Below are 18,294 nucleotides of genomic sequence, written 5' to 3'. Positions count from 1 at the left end.
TCCATAATACCGGAAATGAAAGCTGTGTTAGGCATTTCACATGGATTATTTTATTAATTCTTCACAACAACCCTATAATATATAGTCCAGGAAATCCAGCCATAGGGGAATTAAGCAGTAAGCTGGTAAATGTGGAAAAGTTGGGATTCTCTCAATGTCCAAACAATTCGGCTATGTAGGCTTTTGTCCTCTGGTGTGGCAAGAGTGGAGAAACCTACTTCCTGTCCTGGGAACATTGCTTTTCCTGGGTCAGCAGTGTCACTCAATTAGTACTCTAACAATCTCCCTTCTGGGTATGCATTTGCCGTCTTTCATTCAGCAATAAGGCCCGAAGAGTGTTCTTTGTACTATGAGAAGCAGGTGGCTTTTGTAATTCTCCCATTACCTGTCCCCTCCAGCCTGTGGGTTGTCAGGAAGAACAGCATTTGAGGTCCTTTATGGGGCCACTCTCAAGTGACCCTCTGCTGACTGACAAGAAGGCTCAGGCACAGGAGCATGGGACTTGTGTGTCTCATATAGATTTTTGACTGAGTTTTATTTGAGTCACTTGCTCTTATTTGCAAATCTGAGGAGTGATGAGCTTTCTGTTTGTCTCTGAAACCGCGTTGCAGACAAGGGGGGGGGGTGCTCAGATGCCCTGGTTCCCTTGGGATGGGGCATTTCCTAGGATGTGAGACTTTCAGTTCCCAAACTGGGTGAGTCCTGGCAAACCAAAATGTGAGTCCCTCTGCAGACCATTCTGGGGGATTATTAACCAGACCAGCCCCCGTTCTTTGCCAGGAGAGGCCAGAGCATCTTCTGGTTTCCAGATTCCCCCAGAGATGAAAGGAAAGGGGTTTAATGGTGAGAAGAGGAGCACAGAGGACTGAAGATTCATTTCAAGGACATATGGAATGAAGCAAAACCTCACCAGGTATTTCCCAGCTGTTTCTAGTTACATCGCAGCAAAAGATGGAGTAGCTTGGGAGGGACAAAAAAGTAGAAGCAACGGGAAAAAGAACGAGGATTTACAGAGCACGGTTTCCCGGCCCTTGGATCTGGTTAGATGCTTAGTCTATATCATACAATTTTAGCCCTGATTGGACTTGAAGAGGCAGACAAGAGTAGGCCCATTTTGAAGAGGAGGGGACAGAAGCTCCGCAAGATTGAGTTCCTTGCCCAATAACGCGTTTGCAAGCAATGATGTCTGGATTCAAACCCAGGTGGGCCTGACCCCGAAGCCAGGCCTTCAAGCTGACCTCAGCGAGGGGGTGGGAAGGAGCGCTCTTTATGCTGGCACTGATTTAGGGAGTTGTGAGTCGAGGACGAAAGATGGAAAAGAGGCAGGCTCTGCAAACTATCATGGCCTCGCAAACGTTCCCTGCTATTGGGAAGAAGCAGCCAGTGGCCACTGCTCCAGTGGGAGAGTCAGGGAAGTGAACAGGAGAGCATGGGGGTGCTCTCTGCCTGTTGCCCACCCCCCTCTTTCTTTTCCCCTCCCCATCATGCTTCTACTCACTGTCGGGTTAGATGGAGTGGCCAGGGATGCTGGACTTGGAGATAAAGATTCCTTTGCCCTCAGCCGTGCTGTTTATAGACCACCATGCGGGCAGTCCCACCCTCTGATGCCTGCTCTCTGCTGTTGAGTGCCTTAATCTCTGGTCTGAGGTTGTGCGCTTAGTCTATCGTGCCCCCACTTGCTTATCTTCAGAAAAACAGCCTTCCTATTGCCTGTCTGTTGCATTGTAAAATGCTGTATCAATATTAACCATTATTAGGGCATCCTTGCCTGATGAGCACATCCTAAGGATCCAGTGATCAGGGCTGCTTTTAAAGGCTTCTTCTAATATTTACCTACCCAGCTTCCTTCCACACTCTTTGCTATGTTTTTCTGAGACAGCTGTGTTGAGAACAGAAGGCTCTTCTGGGCAAACTCATAAGTCACCGGCACTTACTTTGTGTATCCAGGGCTGTTATGCTCTGCAGCAAGCTATTTAAAAAAAAAAAAAAATTGGAGTGGATATTTGATATAATAGATTATTACATGTTCAGCATATAAATTACTAAGTCTTAGAAGCAAGAAATGAGTAATTTTGCCCTGAGGTAATATAACAGCTACTGTGGAGTCACTAAAATCAATTAAATAGATCATTTGTGGTCAGGGCAGAAGTGTGGAATCACCGCCTGAATAGCATTCAGTAGCTGTTCCCTCACTTAATCATTCAACAGCAGGTACTGAGAACCCAAGGTGAGTTTGGGACATTATCGAAGTTGCAAGGCTACAAAGAAATGCAAAACACACGGCTTCAAGGAGACCAAAGACTTTCCTCAAATCCCTTCCACAGCAAGTTGAATGAAGTCATTGCCATGTCTGGTGGGTACAGGTAAGCACGAGGAAAGTGGGCCCTCTTAGAAAACAGCTGGACACGGAACCAGAAGCAGGAGGGGTAACCTCTACAGTTGGTGTAGGAGGGCATAGGGTCAAGAAGAGGAGACAATGTGGATCAGACTCCGGACACAGCCTCCAGAAGACCGGCTGCCCCACAAGTCGTAGTTAGAGCCGGGGGTCATGGTGCTAAGCCCAGCTCTATTGCTTATTAGCTGTATGATTTAGGACCACTCTACCTCAATGAGTTCCAGGTTTGTTTGTTTGTTTTTCATCTGCCAAAAGGTTGATGAAACTATTTGCCTCAGGGTTATTGCTAAGAATTAAATGAGATATCGTATGGGAAATGCCTGGCTCACAGTGGATGCTCAAAGAAAAGTGTGGCCATGATGCTTTTAATACAGGTCCACATGAGAAGATGGGGTGCCATTCTCACGATGGGGATCATCCCAACTCTGCTCAGAAGCCCAGAGGTGTGAGGGTCTCGTCTTGCTCTGGTTACTGACCTGTGTCCCAGCTGAAAAAGAGACTCCAGTTTTCTCATGGTCCCCAAAGAAGAATCCAATTTTGTGGGACAGTCCTGAAGAGGGTAGAATTCTCTGCCCACGATAGAAGACCCTTTGCTACCGAATTCTCCCTGGGAGGAGAATTCATTTTTTTTGCTAGTGAGGAACTTTTCATCTGCCTCTATAATTGAAATAGGACTGCTGGGTCATTGGGTCAATATCATGTGGCCTGTGAGTCATCCAGGGCAGGGGTCCACTTTTTATCAAGTGAATTAAAAATCTATTGACCCAGGTCAAACGATGTGGAAGGGTGAGAAATTATGTAATGAATCTGGGCGATCTAGCCTCGTGCCTATGCTGCTTCGGGCGGCACAACAACCTTCGACCCTGATGCCAACCCCCCTTCCTTGTCAGTGTAAAACCATTCAAATGAGAATGGGCGGGCCAAATTGGATTTCTTTGATTAAAGCACCCGTGAGTGAAAGATGCTCTAAAATAACTTATGTCACAAACCAAAGTTAAAATAATGTCATACTCTGATAATTCACACTCTCAGGCTTGACAGTGGAATATGCTAAGTAAGTCTTTAAATGCTTATGTTTCTTCCAATTATAGGTTTTTGGTCTAATAATTGCTTCACCGAATAGATGAATTGCCTCAATATTCTGCTGACTTTGGCCTGGAAAGATGTGTCCTTTTGAAACCAATATTCAGTAGAAATACTGCCACCACCACCCCCCCTTTTTTTTTTGGTAGCCTCAATCTGTAAAATGGAGAGCTTTTTTGAATGACCAGTAAAGCATGACTTCAGTTAGACTTAACCGATTTCTGTGGGGTGTCTGCTCAGTGTAAGGAACAAGGCCGGCCACTGAAGGGGACACGGGGACAGAGAAGGGAAGCGGTTGTGAGGACTGAGTGCAGGCGGAGGCAGAAAGGGACTCCAGGAGTAGCGTCAGCAGAAGGCAGCATTTTCAAAATGCCTTGTAGGTGGCTGGGCTTTGGAGACAGGGAAGAGGGTGGGTCAAAGACATGGCAGGGACAGGGAAGGGTAGAAGGAAACCAGGGGGGCTCAGAGATGGCTGTCCCCCGGGGCTCTTTGAACTTAATACAAATAGTTCCCTAAGTGTTAAGCATCTCTGTGTCCCTTTAGCTCATTTCTAACAAACGCATAGTCACTGTCTACTAAGTAGAGAAGCCCAAATTGCAGCTTGGGTCTGTCTGATGCTTCTGAGCCTCTCACTACTGGTTCTTAGCCTTGGGACAGAGCAGATCCCCCCGGGGGCACTTTTGAGACACGGGATCCAGGATGTCACTCCAAATCATCCCCAAGACCTCGGGTGGGAGCCTGGGCATGTGTATACTGAAAGACTCCGGGGTAGTGCTTCTCAAACCGGATGTGCACAAAGGTCCCCCCGAGGAGCTGGGTGAATGCAGGCCTGGGCCCAGGGCCCAGGGCCCAGGGCCCAGAGTCTGCATTTCCTGCAGGCATACAGGTGAGGCTAAGCTCCTGGTCCCTGGTATATTCTTAGACCAGCAGGGTTCTGGGTTTCTGAGTCTTACCCGAGGTTGAGAATCATTGCCCTGGTCGACACGGTCTCTTGTGTAGGCTTCTGTAAATACGGAGACAACCATCTGAGGGGACACAGAGGCTCAGAGCTGAGGGGCAGGAGATCAGGATGGGGCTGGGCCATCGGGGCCAAGCTAGCAGAGTGCTTCAAAAAGCGCAGGGACTGACAAGCAGATCTGTCTGCTTCAGAGAGAGCTCCTGGTGGCCGAGCTCTGCGGAAGGCAGGCTGGGGCGGATTCCATCCCTGACAGATCCCACACGCAAGACCTTCAGAAGGACCCATTGATTAAAGAAATGTGTTCTCCATGTAGGAGGAAAACTCCAGGTTTAAAACTAATTTCCTTCTGTGGGGCTCTTCCTCCCTGCCCCAGTACTGACACACATAGACATTCTCAGAGGAAATAACTGGGTGCTTTGAAACAAAGCCACATGAGGCAGACACATACAGACTTTGATAGAAAGATGGCCATCCCGATTTTCTCTGGTTCCCAGACTGGGGAAATATTATTATGTTCCAGTTACGTCGAAATGAAACACATTTTAAAGTTTTTTTTTTCTTTTTTAATAATGGAAAAAGCAGGTAATCCGAAGAAGTGACTCTAATTCCTTTAAACCATTTGAAAAATAAATGAATTTAGTGTTTTTTTTAATGTTAAATCAGGAAATAGCTTCATTGTTTGAATTTAGATATAATTAAACCATTGATTTGGCCTCATCGGAGAGTGAGGGTTTAGCAAAGAAACAGGAACACTGCGACAGGGTTGTAGATGGGTGGGGGAGACACAGACTTTGCCCAAGTTCATTCGATTAATTTCTTTATAAAAAGATAAAAATTAGGATTAGCCAGTGGCCTCAATAGGGAAGTGTAGCAAATGTCTTCTCCTTTTTCTAAGAGCCCCCGTCTTGGCGATATTGTGTTGCTTAGGAACTAACAAAACACGTCTGTGTGTGTGTGTGTGTCTTTCTTTTTTTTAATGGTCCCTTTGTGCCCTGATATTTTTCCAAGTTGGCAGCTGTGAGGAAAAACAATGTGATTTGGTTAGATGCAGCCTCCTTCTCTCAAGTCTGGAGCAGAATAGATAAGAACTTGTATGTCAGAATACAAGGTTTACTCAGCACTAGTCAAAAGCTTTTGATGTTGCCTGCCCAATCTGGCCTCACATCTTTGAAGTTCTATTACACATGCTAGGGTTCCGTCAATAAGAAACAGACCTTTCTTTCCCCTGCTAGTTAAAACATCTGCCTCCTGGAAACGCCCTGCATTAAAGCAGGTTACAATAGTCCCAGGGCTAACAGAGACCTGGGCTTTGCCACGCTAGTGACGAGAAGGGAAAGGTTTAAGGAATGGAAGCCATTTAAGAAAACCCTCAAGGATCTGGGGTGATGGTGTTTTCTTATTCCAAGATTTCAAAGGAAAAGATTCAGCTTGGTTGGCTCTCTCTCAGAAGCAGAGTGACTGATCAACGTGTGGCTCTTTATACAGCGCTGTATTCACGTTATAAGTCACATGTGATCTACACTCTTTATCTGGGGCATTAGCTGTTTTGCAGTGAATAGGAGCAGGGAAAACAGGCTCATTGGTTTGTAGTGTCACTCTTTGCAATGTCATTTAAACTGCTCAGCAAATGGCTTATTTGTCAAAGAATATTGCTTTTTCCTGGAACAAAACCCAGTTACTGAATGCCGAAACCTATGGATATCAGAAATGATATCGTGATGTGCTGCTGTTGCTGTTACAAAGTGGTGCCCTTTGAAGGGACGGAGAGGTGGGGGTAGGGGAGCCTTTGTTCCTGGAAATGAAAGCATCTAAACAATGGATTAGCTGAAGGACCTTAGATGCCAGGCTTCATGCCCCAAACTCTGGCTTGCAACAAAAGCCTTCAACTCAGAGAATCCAGCCCTGGAAATGTTGGAGGTGGGTAGAAGTCCAAGGCGCGTTGGTGAAGGAGGGCAGGTAGGCAGACAAGCAGTTGGACTGCAACCTAATGATCGACGGTCCCAATTGTGAGTCCCGATTGTGTGGCTACAGGCCTGCTGCATCGGCTGCTAGCGGGTGGGGAGTAAAAGTCAGAAGGAAAAAAGGAACATGAGCCCATGCCCGTGCCTCAGAAAATCTTTGCCAAAATGTTGAGCTCAAAATGCAAGTGGCAGGGGCAGGGATAAGTCGGTGTGCTTTGGGGCAACAGAATTATTGGGCAGATAAGTTGTCCTGGGGCATCACTGACACCCATTTTCTGTGCCTTTTTCTCCCTTGATAGTACATCTTTTTTTTCCTCTCTTAATCTTTACATTTGGTGTTCTCATACTCTTATTCTTATTTCCCTCCGTTCCCTCAAATGTGGGCACAGGAGTAGATTCTTATCAACTTTTCCATTCTAAGAATGAATGGCTGGAAATGCTCAATTCGTAACTCCTGCTAAGAGCATTTTCATTTTAAGGGAATACAAAGTCAGGCCGAAGAAATGAACCTCTAATGGTGGAATTTTATGAATTGGTGGGCAGAATTTCATTTCCTTAGAATTTTACCTCTACTAACCTTGCAGAGGAAAGACAAACAGTCCTTTCCCTCGGTCAGTTTGCAAAATAATAAGGGAGAAAATCACCAGCGATCCGGGATTTTTACCCGAAACATTTGCAGATAAACCGGGTCATGACTGTGTTACGATACGGACGGTGGAAGGTCCATAACGAGGAGGGGCCCCAAAAGTGGCATGCAGGTCAACTGGGTGTCAGAGCCAGATAAACTGTGTGAGAGTGCTGGATGACAGAAGGGAGAGGAGGATCCTGATCCCCATGCCTGGAGTGTAGGCCTGGCAGGACCAAGCCATCGTGGGCTCCATCCTAGAGAGGAACGTGTTGACACCCGTGTCTGGAGAAAGCCACGGTCCACAGGCTGGCTTTGAAGAGGCAGTGGGAGGGTGGAGGCAAGGAGACTGACCGGGGAAAATCCCCCCAAACGATGGGGTGTGGTGTCGGGAGGACAACGCTACAGCCTGACCACCCGCTTGAATCCCAGCTCTGTCGTCCTAGAGCTGTGTGTCCCCGGGCAGATTATTCTATCTGGGCCACCGGATCTTCTTCTGGAAGATGGGAGTGATACTGGCATCTAGCTTGCTGTGTTCTGATAAAGAGGAAGTGAATTTCAATGTTTCTAAATAAATACCTACAGAGCCATATAGATAAATGTATGTACGTATCCCGCGAAGCCCTGGTCTGTGCCTGGCACAGAACATGTGCTCTCGGTGTTCGTGTTTATGGCTGGTATCCAGATGCGAGGAAGGGAAGCCCAGACCCTGGGTGTCCCCCCGGGCGCCGTGCTGGTGACACAGCCCCACGAGACCAGGAGTGGGTGTTCAGATCCACACGGGTGGCTCCTGGATCTGTTGAGGACGGGCGCGCCCGCCGAAACCCAGTGCAGCCTGCGTGTGTGTCCGTGGACGCCTTTCCTTGGACGCTTCGTTCCTTGGATATTTGTCGAGGAAGTTGGCGCCCACCTCAGCAGGAAGGTGCCAGTCTTCAAATCCATGCTCATATTCCCCCTTCGGGAAAAATAAAAAGAAATGGGCTCAGCGTGCATTAGACACGGAGAGGTACAGGCCGCAGGCTTCCCAGGAGTGGAATGGGGATTGTTCGCTCTCCGTTGCCAAGATGGAAAAGGGTTGTCAGCACTTCTGGGATGGGCTGGACGAAGATTGCTGAGGGGGCTGGGGTGGGGTGAGCTGGACCGTCGTGGCTCTACCTGGACCACTTTTCCCAGCGGAGGGCATGCTGAATACAGGGGCCCAGAGAAGCTTCCGGGCCTGAAGCCTTCGCTTTCTGCTCACCGCTCCGAGGCACCCCTGACCGAGGTCAAATGTCACCCTCTGAAAGAGAACTGGCCTCACGGTGTCCACTTCTGCTCTTCTCTGCTTCCTCTCCCCCGCTCTCCCCCTCAATCAGCCCCACTCCACCTCCACTGTCATTAAAATCACATTTTAATGTTGCATGTTTCCTTCAGTTGCCAGTCGGAATCTACCCACTAGCTCTTTTCTATATTGTTTTGCTTCACAAGACACAGACTCTTATGGGGGGTGAAAAGGCAGGAGAAGGAGCCAATTATTTAAGGAAAGACACAGAAAAAAAGGTACTTTTCTTTTTATTTGAGAACTTTTAAGATCCAGCCTGTTAGTAACTTTCAAATATGCAGTACAGTATTAGCTACGGTCATTAGCTGTACATTATAACCCCAGGACTTATTTACCCTGCAACCCTCACCTCTGGCAACTGCGAATTGTTCCCTGTATCGATTAGCTCTTTTTTTTTTTTTTTGAGTCCAGATATTAGTGAAATCACAGGATTTTTGTCTCCCTCTTATTTCAGTTAGCATAATGCCTTCAAGGTCCATCCATATTGTCACAAACGGCAAGATTCTTTTTTTTTTTCTTTTTAGGCCTGAATAATATTCCATTCATGGACTAAATATCCATTCATCCATCAATGGACGTTTAGGTTGTTTCCGAGTCTTGGCTATTACAAATAATGCTGCGGTGAACACAGAGGTACAGATCTCTCTTCAAGTCAGTGTTTTCGTTTTCTTCAGAGAAACATCCAGAAGTAGAATTTACTGGATCAGATGGTAGTTCTGTTTTCAATTTATTGAAGAAACTTCACGACGTTTTTCATAGTGGCCGCGCCAATATATGTTCCCACCAAGATTACGTAAGAGTAGCCTTTTCTCTACATCCTCGCCAACACTTGTTGTTTTTGTTTTAAAGTTTATTTATTTATTTTGAGAGAGAGACAGAGAGAGAGAGGGAGAAAGAGAATCCCGATCAGGCTCCATGCTGTCAGTGCAGAGCCAGACATGGAGCTCGATCTTCTGAACAGAGAGATCATGATCTGAGCTGAAATCAGGAGTCAGATGCTCAACCAACTGAGCCACCCAGGTGCCCCTAACACTTGTTATTTCTTGTCTTTTTGTTACTAACCATTCTAACAGTAAGTGCTGATGATGAGTGCTGTTGAACATCTTTTCATGTACCTTGTTGGCATGCATATGTTTTCTTTGGGAAAATCCCTATTAAAATCCTCTGCCCCACTAAAAAAATTTTTTTAATGTTTATTTATTTTTTGAGACAGAGACAGAGCATGAGCAGGGGAGGGGCAGGGAGAGAGGGAGACACAGAATCTGAAGCAGGCTCCAGGCTCTAAGCTGTCAGCTCAGAGCCCGACATGGGGCTCAAACTCATGAACCTTGAGATCATGACCTGAGCTGAAGTCGGACGCTTACCTGACTGAGCCACCCAAGTGCCCGTCCCCTGCCCCATTTTTTAATCAGGTTTTCTTCCTTCCTTTTCTTTTTCTTTCTTTCTTTCTTTCTTTCTTTCTTTCTTTCTTTCTTTCTTTCTTTCTTTCCTTCCTTCCTTCCTTCCTTCCTTCCTTCCTTCCTTCCTTCCTTTTCTTTTGCTATTGAGTTGTATGGGTTCTTTATATATTTTGGATATTAACCCTTTATCAGGGGTTATGTATCGAAGTACTTTGTCACCGTTATCCCAGATGGGGGAGAACAGCTTGAGGAAAACACGGAGGTGGCAGGTCTGGATGGTATTTGCTGAGTAACAAGGCTGTCCGGCTGGACTGTAACTGACCAAGTACTTTAAACTGACCGCGCCATTTACTTCTATTCTTCTTCCTTTGAAACCACTAAAGACAGAAATTTTGTCTCCACTTCATAGGTAACTGTACTGAGTTACAGAAAGTATCAGTGTCTGGTCTGAGGCGACACAGCTCCTACCTGCCCCCAGCTTCCCTCACCGCTTTACCCGCTTTACCTGCACTCTATGGTTTGTATCAGGGAAATGGTGGGTGTTATGTCTGGAAAGATACGATGTGGCGGGATTAAGAAGAAACAGGAGAGACCAAGTCACTTTGTTCTGATGGCAATAGGGAGCCAGCAGAGGTTCTTGAGTAGGACAGGGACGTGGCCGCACAATTGCTTTAGAAAGGGCAGTGGAGAGACGGTTACGGGGAAAGCAGAGGAACGGGGTGCAAGTGAAGGGCCAGCTGGTCACAAGCCCTGCAGGGCTGGCAGGCAGAGGGCCACAGGAATGGAGGCAGGGGGTGGGGGTGGGGGTGGGCCCCTAAGCGGAAATGAATGGGGGAGGGCCCGGAGCCGAGTGGTTAGGAGGCAGAGGAGAGAGGGAGGGAGGGATGGTGTTAAGGAATGGGTCTGCAGCTCCAGAAGTAATCTGTCCACGGAGAGAAAGCCATGGCATCCAGAAAGCCATGTTCTAAAATGCAGGAGACTCATTTCATGGACGTTCCTGTTTTCTCTCCACGGTTGAGTCTCCAGGGGGCACAAGTGAGGGAACAAATGAAAGAAAACCACAAACACAGTAAATACAGGCAGCCCTGGGCTGTCAGGCAACGGTTTAGGGAATGGCAGTTCCCAAGGGCAGTGCTAGGACTGCAGCTCGGGCTTCCTGGCTTGGATTCTGAAGCAGCACCCGAGCGACTTAGGGAAGGAGGGCTCTCAGGAGAGGCAGGCAGGGAGGTGAGGGAAGCAGGACAGGGCAGATGAAGAAGCCAGGCAGAGGACAGCTCAGGAGCTGCACAGCCCCTGTCTGATCCCAGGGGGCGCTCTGGAGCACCGGCTGGACGAGGAGGCGGTGGTTCCGCCCAGAGCCAAGGGGCTTGGGTTCTACAGCTGCAGGTCAGTCCGCTGTTGGCTGGGATCTCTCCGGGGGGCCTCTCCGGGTGAGGTGGCTCGGATCAGGATCAGCCGAGGGCCACCTCCAGCGAAGAGTGCAGGTGTGAGGCCCTCAAAGGCGGTACCTGCTGCAAGTGGGGGAGGAAGCAGCTCCCAGTGTGCACGTCGACCGCCCTCAGAGGAGGCTCTTGCCTTCTGTGGTCCGCTTCAGTCTTCGCTCCCAGCGTCAACTGTCCGCATTCCCTGGCCTTACCCGACCCTTTCGGCCCCGCCTGTTCCGCACGCTCTTACTCCCTGTGCTCGGGAGCCCTGGTTCCCCCGTGCTATCTGCTGCACTGCCTGTATCATTTCGGATGAAGGTGATGGGAGGTCCTCCGGGAAGCCTTCCTTCCATCTCCCAGGCAAGAGCTGAGGCTGACTGCCTCGGTAACACACAGCGTTTGGCCTCTGCCCGTATCTCAGCACGACACGTGTTGCTTTAATTTTGTTTCTTGTGTACCTGTGTTCCAAATACACTTTGAGCTCTCGGAGGATGGGAGATGTATGGATTTAAAAAAAAAAATTTAATGTGTATTTAAATTTGAGAGAGAGAGGGAGAGCACAAGTGGGGAAGGGGCAGAGAAAGAGGAAGACACAGAACCTGAAGCAGGCTCCAGGCTCTGAGCTGTCAGCACAGAGCCTGACGTGGGGCTCGAACCCACGAACTGCGAGATCATGACCTGAGCCGAAGTAGGATGCTTACCTGACTGAGCCACCCAGGCGCCCCAGGAAATGTATGTATTTTTAAAATTCATTTTTGAATACCCAATGGCTGTTCCCTGTGCCTGGCACATGTTCTAAATGTGTGTGAAATGAGGTTATATTGAATGCATGAAAGAAGGTATCATTGAAAGGTGAGCAGACCCTTATTTCCGGCATAGAGTGCTACCTGCATGGGTGATTTTGGGTGAATGGCTTAATCCTGTGCGGTAATGTACTATCTGTAAATATGTGAGCCCCAGGACACCTCCAGCTAATCCCTGTTCTCCAGTGGCTTGCGATCCTCCTGCTAAAAAAAACGAAACCCAAGCAAAGATGGCCTCTATCTACTCTTCGCCAAAAGAACCTAAAATCCTTCCTGACTGCATGTGATGTCGCTGCTAACCTCCATCAGCCGGGATCACATTATTGATGGGAAGCATGTCCTTAAAACACCAGCACATTTAAAAATGAATATAAACATTTGAACTGTGACTCTTCCCTGTTTATTTTAAAAGACAATTTTACATAATCAATGGGGCTTCTAGGTTTTTAAAGTGGGAAGAATGGTTTTGGGGTGAGAGGCACAGAGGAATATGGAAAACTACTTTGGATTGGGATGACGAGAAGGAAGCAGGAAGTTAAGTAGTTTGGCCAAGGTCACACAGCTAATAAATGATGAGAATTATTTGAACTTTAAAGAATATGTGACAATCAACATTATCGAGTTCCAATTTACATACAATAAAATGTACCCACTTGAAATATAGAATGTGATGAGATTTTTTAAAAACAATATAATTATATTGTTTGTAAACTCTCTATGCAATCTAGTAAATGGGTACTGTTTTAAATATCAATATACAAAGTAAATTTATGCTCATTTATAGCACTAGGAGTACTATTTTATTATTTTAAGTATTTGAAAATATGTTAGCTGTGGTTTTTTTTAGCATATTGTTGAACACTCCTTCATTTTTTAAGGTTTTTTTTTTAATCCAGTACAGTTAACATACAATGTTATATGAGTTTCAGGTGTACAATATAGTGATTCCACAATTCTATACATTACTCAGTGCTCATCAAGATAAGTGTTACCTTAACCATGCCCCCACTCCAGTAACCATCAGTTTATTCTCTGTAGTGAAGAGCCTGTTTCTTGGTTTGTCTCTTTTTTTCCCCTTCTGTTTGTTTTGTTTCTTAAATGCTGGAAATCAGGTGGTATTTGTCTTTCTCTGACTTACTTTGCTTAGGATCATACTCTCTAGCTCCATCCATGTTGTTGAAAATGGCAGGATTTCATTATTTTTTTTTTTAGTTTTTTTTAACGTTTATTCATTTTTGAGAGATAGAGAGCATGAGCGGGGAAGGGGCGGGGAGAGGGAGACACAGAATCTGAAGCAGGCTCCAGGCTCTGAGCTGTCAGCACAGAGCCCAATGTGGGGCTCGAACTCATGGACCGCAAGATCATGACCTGAGCCGAAGTCGGACACTCAACCGACTGAGCCACCCAGGCGCCCCAGGATTTCATTCTTTTTTATGGCTGAGTAATATTCCAGTGTGTGTGTGTGTGTGTGTGTGTGTGTGTGTGTGTGTGTATAATCACATTTTCTTTTTTAAAAATTTTTCATGTTTATTTATTTATTGTGAAAGAGAAGGAGAGAGGGAGGGAGAGAGAGAGAGAATCCAATCAGGCTCCAGTCTGTCAGTGCAGAGCCCTACCTGGGGCTTGAACCCACGAACCGTGAGACCGTGATCTGAGCCAAAATCAAGAGCTGGCTGCTCAACCGACTATGCCACTCAGGCGCCCCTCCACCACATCTTCCTTATCCATTCATCTATCAATGAACACCTGGGCTGATTCCATATTAGACTATCGTAAATAATGCTGCAGTAAACATAAAGGCACATATATCTGTTCAAATTAGTGTTTTTATGGGCTTTGGGTAAATACCAAGTAGTGGAATTACTGGATCATAGGGTAGTTCTATTTTTAATTTTTTGAGGAACCTCCATAGCGTTTTCCACAGTGGCTGCACCAGTTTGCTTTCCCACCAACAGCGCACAAAGGTTCCTTTTTCTCCACATCCTCGCCAACACTTGTTGTTTCCTGTGTTGTTGATTTTCACCATTCTGGCGGGTGTGAGGCGACAGCTCAGTGCGTTTCCCTGATGATGAGTGTCAAGTTTGATGAGCTTTAACAAATACACTTGCCTTGTAATACCTCTAAAATCAAAATACAGAACATTTTCATCATCTCCAAAAGTTCCCTCAAGTCCCCTTTGTAGGCAACTCCTGTGTCCCTAACCTAGGCATCTAGTCATCTGCTTTCTGTCACTATAGATTGGCTTTCCTCTTTCTAGAATTTTATTTAAAAGGAGTTATGCTGTATGTAGTCTTCAATGTCTGGATTTTTCTTCTTGACGTGTTGTTTTTGGGATTCACCTCTGTCGTATCACTAATTTGTTGGGTTTTATTACTGAGTAGTATCCCATTGTGTGGGTGTTCCACATTTGTTCATTCATTCACCTGGTGATGGGCTCTGGGTTATTTCCAAATTGGGGGCTTCTCTGAAGCTGAATAAAGCTTCTCTGAGCATTTGCATGAACCCATTTTTCTTTTCCCTTGGGTAAATACCCCGGAGTGGAATCGCTAGGTTTAATTTTATGAGAAACCGTCCAACTGCTTTTCCAAGTGGTTGGACCATTTGCATTCCAAGTGACAGTGTATGTGAGCTCCGAGTTAAGACCCATCTGATTGTGAAGCTCAGGTCTTCTCTCTCCTGTGTACCATGTCTATTTCCAAATCTGAGTGTACGTATGAACCATCCAGGGAGTTTGTTAAAAATACAGATTCCAGGACCCCGACCTCCAGAGTATCTAAGTAAGTAGGCCTGCAGTAGAGCTTGGGAATTTTCAGTTTTTTTGTTTTTTTTTTTTTGTTTTTTTTTTTACATTTATTTATTTTTGAGAGACAGAGAGAGACAGAGCATGAGCAGGGGAGAGGCAGAGAGAGAGAGACAGAGAGGGAGACACAGACTCCAAAGCAGGCTCCAGGCTCCGAGCTGTCAGCACAGAGCCCGACGCGGGGCTCAAACCCATGAACTGTGAGATCATGACCTGAGCCGAAGTCGGACGCTTAACTGACTGAACCACCCAGGCGCCCCGGGAATTTGCAGTTTTAACAAGCACTCCAGAAGTTTTGGGTGCTGAGGGTCCCCAGAACACCTCTTGAGAAACCATGCTGGGTGGTTCACTGGATATTCCAGAGAAAATCCCCCCAAACAGGGACATCTGGTATTCTAACAGGGAAATGGCTGCAGTTAACAAATGCCAACATCTGGCTGGTCCAGCTGTTTCTGTATCACCATTATCTATGGATGCTCTAGATAAAGAGATAAATGACACCGAATGGTGGATAATTTCCAAATCTTTCGGAAGTGACTTTGAGATGTATGTTTATACTTATTTTTTCTAATATTGTGCTGTAAGAATTCATGTCAAACAAATAAACAGGCTGCATTTGGAGGAGAACAGTCAGGAATTGCCCGAATTGCAGGAAATGCTGCTGACTGAAACTGACTGATATCCCATGCTGCTCAAGTCCTGCAGGACACCAGCTATATGCTTTGAAAAGATGCGTGGCTCTCAAATGTCATGTGCATCAGCATCTCCTAGGGCATATGTTAATATGCAGATTTTGAAAGGGCTCCCGCCGGGAAACTGCATTCGGTTAACGTCCCAGTTATAGCCGATGATGGTCTTGGGCCCCGAACCTCCCTTTGAGAAACCGTGAAATAAACCCATTTTTCAGTCTCTCTCCAGGGCAAGAAAAGACGGTTCGATGTCTGTGTTCCAAAGGATTATAGACGAGCAACCAGAAGCTGGATATGTATTTCTGTAAGTTTTTATTTTGTGGTCTTCTTAGTTGGGTTAGGATGCAGGGGGTAAGAAACTGGGCTGTAGAATCAGATGTGAACTTGAACTTCAGCTCCACCACTTACTAGCTGTGTGATCCTGGGCTAGTTCTCTTGTATCCGAAGCCTCCGTTGCCTCACCTGTCAGATGGCAATAATAACCTCCAGTCCAGTCACCCTCCTTAATTTTCGGTGGCTGTGAAGACTGATCGAGGTCCTCTCCGGAGCCTCGCGTGCGGTTAGCGCTCAGTGAGTGTGCATAGGAGCAGTGACGCACCCTGTGCTCATTCCCCAGGCCCACGTGGTCCAGGGCTGTGAACAGTGACTCCTCATCATGCCGTCATTCCCTCTGTGGAATCTGGGTCTTCAGGGACACACGGCACTGGCCTTTGTCCCCTGCCGATGAGGGAGTGCTTGGGCGAAGCATTTATTCCACACCTTCCTCTTCTCCCAGGGGAGTGAAAGGTGCCCCCTCCCCCCAGCCCTCAGCCCATTTCCCCAGGGAGCCAGAACTTATTGCTACTCGTCACTTCTTATCTGATCTCCAAATAACACAAAGGCAGCTCCTGCCCCGTGAAGGTCTGATTGCAAGTGACCTTCAGACACCCAGGCGTGTGAATGTGTGAGAACAGCCCAGGCTGGTGCAAGGAATCTGTCTTCTCCCAGCTCTGCTTCACTCCCTGGCTGGAAGCCTGCCCCTCTCTGGCCACCTCTGGGGGGCCTCCAGAGCTGGGCAAATCAGTCTTCTGAGGCTTCCCAACCCCGGGAGAGTGTCTGTAGGTGGAGGCCGGGGCACCCTTTTCTAGGTCTCTCTCCCCAGACCTGTGGCACAGCTCAACCCGCCCTTTGCAGAGGGCGCCGCTCGAACAAAGAGTGTGTGTCCAAAACAGTCTTCAGATTAGGGGCCAGTGGCTGTGATTTCTCCGGGCTGCCCACCCTTGGGCGGGGACGGGGCATGCCAAGAGCAAAGGGTCTCCCATCAGAACGAGACGCTGTCTTCCTCTCTCCTGCTCCCCCCGGACACTAACCCTCAGGTTTCTTTCTTGCGGTCCCATCTCGCGTCTCCAGGAGAACAATCTTCCTTTGGAATTCTTTGCTCCTGCTCTGAAGTGCATTCCCCTCCCCTCCCCTCCCTTTGCCATACACAATGACCTTGGCATGTCTGCCAACACTCAACATCGTGAGGCTTTATAAACCTCATATCTCAGAAGGGGCTGACATTACATTACAAGAGGATCTGTAAACCTCCCCGGGATGACTGATGTCTTTTTTAAACAACAGACCAAGACTTCATTTAAATTAGTAACATGGAGATTAGAGGCGCTCTCTCAGCCCCTGGCTCGGCCACGCTGCGACGCTGGGAATATCAGTCACATGAAAGCTGTTAAGTTTGAGATGGAAATAAATCTGGGAGCCTGTAAAAACTGTCAGCAGGTCAGGGAAGTTTATGAACTCTTGCTGTATCTAATCATAAATCATCAGAATAAGCTAAAACTGAGAAGAAAAATGTCCTCTTTTGTAATCTAATGCTGTCTGTTAGGGCAATAAAACTCAAATGAAATGCATGCATTGCAATTTTTAGCTGATACTTTACATTATTAGCAAAGTGAAGGAAGAGACTCCGACTTAAAAGAGTGACACAGATGAGGGGAAGGCCATCATCCCTCTAAGGCCCTGGGCTCACTCCCCTGGCTTTGTGGCTCGTTCCTCTCTCCTCCCACCTCCTTGGGCCTCAGAACAAGGAAGTAGGTGATATAGATCCCAGGAACTCGGGTGCAAAGTGACAGTGTGAGAGTGTCCTGATGATGGCCTTGAGAGGTCACATGGCCGGGTTCTCAGCTCCCAGCAGGGGGTTCCCACCCTGGCCTTGTTGACCCAGTCCGCATTCCCACAGCTTCAGACTGCGGAGGGAGGAAGGTGTGTGCCCAGCTCTCCTTGTTGTCATCTGTCTCCATGTACACCCTCATTCTCCCAAGCCCTTTTGGGGTGACTCACTTCCAAGCTGAATTCTTGGGCACTCCTCTGTATCCCTGGAAACCTTTCACAAGAATTCACACATCCCACGCCTTTCTCCCGTTTATTGTCTGCGACCTTTGATGTTAAGGATCGCCCTTTACCTTTATGTCTCCTGGGACCTTCCCAGGGATTAACAGTGCCCCAAGCAGGGACAGAAGTGGTGTGATGAACAGGGATGTTTTTATTTATATCAACTATTTACTGAGTGCCAGTGACTCAAAGGAAAATAAGTCAAAGTTCACAATAGGGTGGGGGTGGGGAGGAGGGTGGGCAGCCCTGGGTTGCTGCTCGAAATAGCAAGGGGAGCATCCAGCTTGCCATGGCCTCTTGCTGGTCTTCCAAAACATTGGGAAGATTCAAAGGCCAGAGATGGAGCAGGACGAAGGCATAGAGTTGTCTTCAAGAAGATGATGGGTTTTCAGGAGATAGACCAGGAGCTGCTGTCATCCATGGCTCCTGATAGCTCTGCAAAAGAAATGGGCTAACCTAGGGGCGCCT

This window comes from Felis catus, chromosome F1, assembly GCF_018350175.1.
Source record: "Felis catus isolate Fca126 chromosome F1, F.catus_Fca126_mat1.0, whole genome shotgun sequence".
Lineage (NCBI taxonomy): Eukaryota > Metazoa > Chordata > Mammalia > Carnivora > Felidae > Felis > Felis catus.
This window is presented reverse-complemented; position numbering follows the sequence as displayed.